Here is a 7,734-nt window from a genome sequence, read left to right on the forward strand (position 1 = left end):
ACAATAAGGATTAATTTGAACAAACAATCATGTTCTGATCTGCCATAATCGTAACAATGAATCAAAGAGGCGACGCCGCGAACGCTGTTATCTTCGTATTTAATTGGATATCAAACCGTTTAAGGAATATTTTGTCCAGCGGCCCAGCGACCGTTTTGCCAGGCAGCGGCGGGTTTTGATCCCGACCTGTCGCCGTGTCGCGAGAAAGGAAGTCAGAGCGGCTACACGATATCCCTTTTACGCGGACCAATTAACGGACACCGATGGACCGGATGTACGTACACACAAGCATTAGCACCTTTACCCTCCTTTAATCTTTTTATGTGCACACTAAATTGTCTTGGGAAAATTTACTGCATCCAGGGCAAAATTTTGATTTTAAAGCTTTTTTTTTATACACACAGGCATATAAATAAAGTAGCCGATCATTATACATCAAAACTCCACACTAGTACACAAGTTCCGTGTAAATTTATCAAATGCTAAATTCTATTTAAAGCATCGTAATATACATTTCCTGCTATAAAACGTTTTACAAATATAATATCTTAAAGTTTATCCGAGATGTTTGGCGAAGGTTGAAAGCGTTAAACCGTTTTACGAGACCGGACCAATTTTAGATATGCCAATACTTCAATACAAAGCACAAACTCTTGTTGCATAATCACATGTCCTTGGTCCATTCATAGCTTCATTGAGATTATAGCTATACAGACGTGCAATTGTGTTCAACATGCGTATCACGCACCCATGAGCAAAGGACACGTCTAAATCGGACAACCATTAAGGCTGACGAAGCAACTTCGTGATTCGATACGAAATATAATAAGCCTCGTATTACAAACGATGTATTTGCGCAATTGAAACTATGGCACAAACTAACTTTACTACGTTAAAGGGTTAAAACATCTTTAGTTATTACTTAAGTGCTATAAGTCTTAAGATTATTATTTATACCTCTTAAAACCGGAAACGCAAGCCCGTGCCTACAATTCCGGGGACGGTATGGCGAACGCATGTTACTTCCGTTTTCGCTTGAATGAATCCCACCCTACCTCAGTTGGGGGCTGATCCGGAAGGGACAAAATTTAATAAGCTTAAAAAGTCAACCGTGCTTTTGTTCCGGTGCTGACTTCCGCTTATTTGTTAGTTGTAAAAATTTAAATACCTGTCACGGGTAGTAAAGCAAATAGTTACGGACTTATTCTAGTTTTCAGGTAAGCGATTCTTTTAGAAATGTGATGTTTCTTTCTCACGGTTTAAATTATTTTCTCCAGTAATTGAATTTATTTAAGACGACTCGTATCGACGATTTCTTTCTCGAGTTTTACTCTTGAGACACATAGATAATAAATTTTACTTTTCGTTACAAACTTAAATTTCCCTTTAAGATTAAACTTTTTGTCATTGTCATTGTAGACATATTAATACGTAGTAATATTTTAAGCTATAAACTAGCAGTATCAATAAGAATAAATAAAAATTCAAAGCAAAACAGATATTAATATTCTAAGTACCTACTCGCGTTAACAATCATGCTTTTTTTGTATGGACAGTAAAAACAACTAACAATAACTTATTATTTTACACAACTTAAATTATACAGTTATTAAACATAAATTTTTCATCAAAAAATTAATATTAGTCGGTATAAAAACAAGTTAATTGTAGATGAGAACAGAAGTGGCCGATATATGAAGTATAAACAATGTTTAAGAGGGTGCGGACGACGGTGCGCGGACGCACACCGGCCGATCTTATAAACTTCGAATATAATTTATCGTTTCCTCTCCGTGTTTTGCCTTTGAACAATACTAAAGTGTTAAGAAACTCTTGTGAGATACACTAAAATTGTATTGGTTTATTAAAAATATTTAAAAATAGATTTGTACAAAGAAAATGTTTTTGAAATAGATTTTACCTTTCAAAAATAAATAACAGATTTTTTAAACTAACTTTTACGGTAAACGTCGTGTAAAAAATTAATATAAATTATGTACTTAATTGGAACAGTTTCATAAAATTATCTTTTAAAATTATACTAAATTTTACAAACAATCTTTTATAATGATAAATATTGACACTAGTAAAGGAGCCATATGAAAATATTATAGAAAAAAAATCTAATCTCTTCCGTGTAACAGGAGTCTACTGACTTGGTAGCCTAGATGTTATACTGTTCATTTTCTAGATATATTTTAATTACAACTTTTTTATACATATTAAGAAATCGTGCAACAAAACATAAGTAAACGTATCGCATCGCTAAAAAGCTGACGGTGAGAATGGCAAAGAGCATTCTGGATACGTATCATAAAACCGTCACAATTAACACAGTAGGTAACAAACCATCGCAAAACCGCAACTTAGTATACAATGAATCATTAACCGATCTTTAATTCAATCAGCACCAGAGAGTGGTATTTGGAAACATAAGACAAAGCATCCCAATAAAAAGGAATCTTCTAGATAAGAAATCTCGTAACGAAGTCGAAATGCAATTAGACGTCTCGTAAGAGTCAATCGAAACAGCGGGGTCCCGCCCGCCATGTTTCCCAGTAAGACGTCGTGGGAAGAGCTCCCATATTTCTTTACCTATACGTGATAGTTTTAATAAAGAAAACACGATATTAATAAAAGAAAATGGTCGTTAAACACGAACAACACTAGTCTCCAACAGCGTTGCGATGTGAATATCGGCAAGTTGAACGAATGCCGACAATGCAACAGAATTATGCAACTTTTGCAGAATAACGATTTCGCTGCTTAGTTGTCAATGTGATGTATACTTAACGCAACGTTCATTGCATGATAATTGCTTTAATCAATTAACCCATATGGTAAGAAATAACGTAACACGACGTTTACAGTCGCATAAGAACAATTATGAAATGTAATATTCTGTACGTACTTAGATAATTAGACGATTTAGGAGACTACTCATATAAGTGAATTCCCAACCTTTACTATCCAAAGGTTTGTCAAATTCTTCGGTACGAAATTCGTCACAAGCGTCTAGGGCCTTAGAAACCTAGAAGTAATACGTATATATTTTTTTTTATAAATTAAGTTTTACTTTTATTATTGAAAAGACAAATGAGACGATGAGATGACAGTGAGATTGAGAATCTATTTATCATTTAAAAAATATATGACGTTTTTTTTTTATTTATATATAAGCTTTAAAAGTACTAAACTTTTTCAATAGGTTACTTCTAGGTAAGCGTGCTCCATCCTAGATCGCGTTTTTACTTAAAATTATTAATATAAAATAAAATAATATGAAAAATTCTTTTATTTTTACAAATAAAACAATGTATAAATAACGCAAATTACATTTGGTATTACATTTCATATGATATATAATATATGTGTTTCCGTTGGATACTATTTTAATGACTTTTATTTTTAATTTATTAAAAAACAAACTTACAACATACCAGTATTTATGTCATAATTTAGTGACGCAATTGATTACTCAGAAGTCATTTCCGTATGAATCGATATCATACTCTGAATGTGCACATTAACTTTACAGATATAACCTAGATAGATCGACAACATATCTTCATGTATCTCCGATAATATTCATTACATAGGAGAAATATTCAAATCAAATATTCTATTGGTTACGGTTACGGAGAGTTCAGGGTTGTCGAAACTTTCTAACTAATATTTTTTATACCTAATGGTTTATAGTATATAGGGTGGCAAATAATTGTGTTTACCTAATCACAAACGAAAACAAAAACAGACTACAGAAAATTACATCGACAAGTAATACAACGTAAGTAAACGAAAAAATAATCAAGTAAATACGCATTATTAAAGATTACTCAACAAGTAGACATCATATTTCAATCAATTTAAATGGGACCACAAGACACACATCACCATTTGATTAAAAAAAAATCATCAAAATCGGTTCACCCAGTCAAAAGTTCTAAGATAACATATATAAACAGTCTAATTGAGAACCTCCTCGTTTTTTGAAGTCGGTTAACAAGTGGTATGATCCGCATGATCGTAAACGATACCGTAACCTAAGGACGCCTGCAACAACGCCAGGAACCTCATACGCCACCACCTCATATCTTTTAATCTATTGCAGGGTGAAGTTTTTCTTGTTTTTAACTTCTTTGTTGATAATTCATTTAAAAACATTTTAAAATAACGACTTTACTGTTTGAAATTACACGTAATTGATACAATTACTGATACCAATTAAAAATAAATCAATATCATTTACAAAACTATTATATCTCAAACATCAGTCCATATCTAACCGGAGATACGTAATAAAGTTATCTAAAAGGTAATAATTGGAAAAATTATGATTATATTATAATAGAGAGCGGATGCAGAGATGTCAATTAAAACATCACTAATGCAAATGGTACCTTGTATAGAGAAACGGTATCATTTTCGAAACGGCTTCCTTTCTAGATAAGATTTTTATTTATGAAGAGCTTGCTACATTGTCCGAATAATGTTTGAAATAAGTTTGATTATAAGGACACTATTGAAAACACCACTTTCTTCAAGCGGATAAAAAAGCATATTTTTTATAGAAGTTTTTTTAGTCTGTGTTTAATTAGTAATATTACAGTAATTGTTAACGTCGAGATGAAAAACATCAAAAAGACAAGTCTCTAGTGCGTAGTTATGGAGCATTTTACTTTTCGTATATGTTACCGTAACAGCTACAGTAATACATATCGTAAATACTTTTAGTTTGAGATAAATACGGTTCCAAATGCAGGCCTTGTATAGAAAATACTAATAGACGGACAAGGTAAGCTTAATAATAGGGTTTCGGTAGTACCCGGGGGGTACCCCTTTGGGTATTGAATCCTAATAATATTTAACCAAACATTTTAAATATATACAATTATACAATGTACACATTAAAGACTGTGTAAAAGTGTGAAAGAGAATTGTTGTAGTCAATGGACAATAGCTAAGCCATAGCAGGTTTTACTAGGGTAACATAAATTCGTAGCAAATCGGCATGAAATATCAAAATAGCGCTTCGTACAGTTTTGTCTTGACAGGAGCCTTAAATCCCTTAAGTCTTTCTCATTTCTGGTCAACATTATCAGCTCATATTTATGTTCAAGCCACATCTAAAGCTAGAAGTATAGGTGTCTATGAATGGCATTACCACTCAAGATCAGATGACTCACACTCTCGTTCGCCGACTATAAAATAAAGTGTATCGGTAAATATTTTCATCTAGTTCAGAACCAAAATGATGATGCAAACTAATTATTATCATTACGTATCATCTGTTAATTTCGACATTTAGTCAAGAAGATCTATACCATTTTGTGATTTTGTCTAGACGTGTCATTATATTTTACTAACAACTTTTGCTCCGAAAAATATTTATCAGTACCTACATCGTAATAATCGTCGATAAACGTCTGCTACTTTATACTTAACTCATCCTAATTATGGTTGTTTCCAAAATCACTTTTACGAAGTCAAAAAAGTAGCGAAACCTAAATGCTGTTATTCTTTTCTCAAAGTGGATGACAATCGCCATCATTTCTTCCTGGATACGGTTAGATAAGCGTGGCATAATAATAATATATAGCACATCATCAGCAGTTACTATCAACTGTCGGACTGTCCGTCGACGGAAATTAAATCGACACGCCCTCAATACTGGACACCGCGTCGACTGTGCCGCGCTCCTGATGCGTTTATTTCATTAATTACTTTTTATGCATCTTGATTGACTTAATGGCACTTTGGTTTGAGTAATTTCATTATATATTTTACTCGCTATAAAACAAGATACAGTGTGATGTTATTAGTTACTATGGCGAGGATTTCTTCGAAGGACTTGTTTTTAAAGTACATTATAGGTTTCATTATTATCATTATCAATAGAAAAATCTTGATATTTTTATAAGTAGGTCTATATCTATGTATGTACACGTTATTACAATATTATCAAATTCTCATAACACATAACACACACTCATACACAATACTCTGGTTTATAGCAAAGAGTAAAACATTACCTACATCAATCCAAAAAATCCAAAAAAAAACAACAATTTATACCTACTCAATGATTAATTCAAGAATTAAAAAAAAAAAAAACATTATTTTGCAAATGTTGGAACATCTCATTACATACAAAGCATAAATTGATTCATACAAATGTCAGTTAAATTAACTTCTGAATAAAACTTTCATCGTTTTTGCTGAGGTTTTCTTACGTAACTTCGTAATATATGGTCACGTTGAAATAATTAAGAACATTTAAAAATACCGGCTTTTGGCGGCGAATTTACTTGAAAGCATTTCTGTTTTCTCAATAAGTCATAAATAAAATCTCTAAACAAGCTTTCGGTATTTTTGTTTGTTTGTTTGTTTTAAGCTTTTGTTAGTTTTTATAAGATAAATAAACATAATCACAAAAATTAAAACTGAAGCATAACTGACGCCACTCTCAAAGTTTTAACTTGAAATTACACATTAATACATAAAAATACAGCATAAAATGTTATGAGTATTATAACTAAAAATCGTAAAGTTTTAGAAATATGATCAAAATAACGTCATCACGTCCATGTTGAAATTATAAATTAGTAACTTCTTGTGTTACACCAAACCCTACCAATACACTCTAGAACCTGCAGTATGTTGAGTATCCCAACAAGCGTTATATTATCAAGTAACAGTTATAACAATATCAATAATCATCAGCAAACTTCATTAGCTATAAAACTCAATAAATTCCCCGGGTGCCATCTACGTACAAAAAAATAACACAATATTATTCACCGAGAGACCGAAGCAGATAAGAAGTAATAGATATTGGTTACAATTTTAACAGACGTCAAAAAAGGAGGAGGTTCTCAATTCGACTGTACTTGTTTTCTGTGTAGTTATGTTACCTCATAACTTTTTTACTGGTGTACCGTTTTTGAAGACTATTTTTTTCAAAAATAAATAAATAAATATCAACACAATACACACACGGTCGTCTGTTCTTAAAGGTAACAGCCGACCGGTATATCTACATTTTTTTTTTCGATAAATATACTTATAAGTAATACATATATAAATATGTATATACATTACACCCAGACTCGGGGTTAGGAATCGAAAACACAACCTCCGGAGCAGAAAGCAGGGTCACTACAAACTGCGCCAACGGGCTACTCGTTTTTAAAATCGAAAGAAAGAAAAAAGATATGACGAATACTCTAATAATGTAAAAATTCTATGGTTATTTTTTGACTGCCTACATTCTATTACTTGTCTATGTCAATTGAAATCGTTTTTTTAAGAGCAAACACCATATATCTGCTAATATTATAAAGCTGAAAAGTTTGTTTGCGTGATAATCACTGGAACTACTGGCTCGAATTGAAAAATTATTTTTGTGTTGAATTGTCCGTTTCCCGAGGAAGGCTATACACTATAATTATATTTTAGTACATTTCTTTCTATTGACGCGGGTAAAACCGCATAACACAGCTTATTCAAAGTATTTCTTTTACCTATGTATAAAAAGCGATTGGCTAAAGTAGTCGCAGTAATAAAGTAATACCGTCATAATGGAATGAGATGGAGTGTTGGAGTTAGGCGTGTCAATTTAATATCCGCCGGTGGCCCGCCATGATGGATGGCAATTTTATTAACCCTTTGGCCGGACGTGCGTCGACTTTACGATTTAACGTGAGCTAGCTCGACGATTTCCTAAGAAAGTTT

The sequence above is a fragment of the Melitaea cinxia genome, chromosome 5 (genome assembly GCF_905220565.1).
Source record: "Melitaea cinxia chromosome 5, ilMelCinx1.1, whole genome shotgun sequence".
Classification (NCBI taxonomy): Eukaryota; Metazoa; Arthropoda; class Insecta; order Lepidoptera; family Nymphalidae; genus Melitaea; species Melitaea cinxia.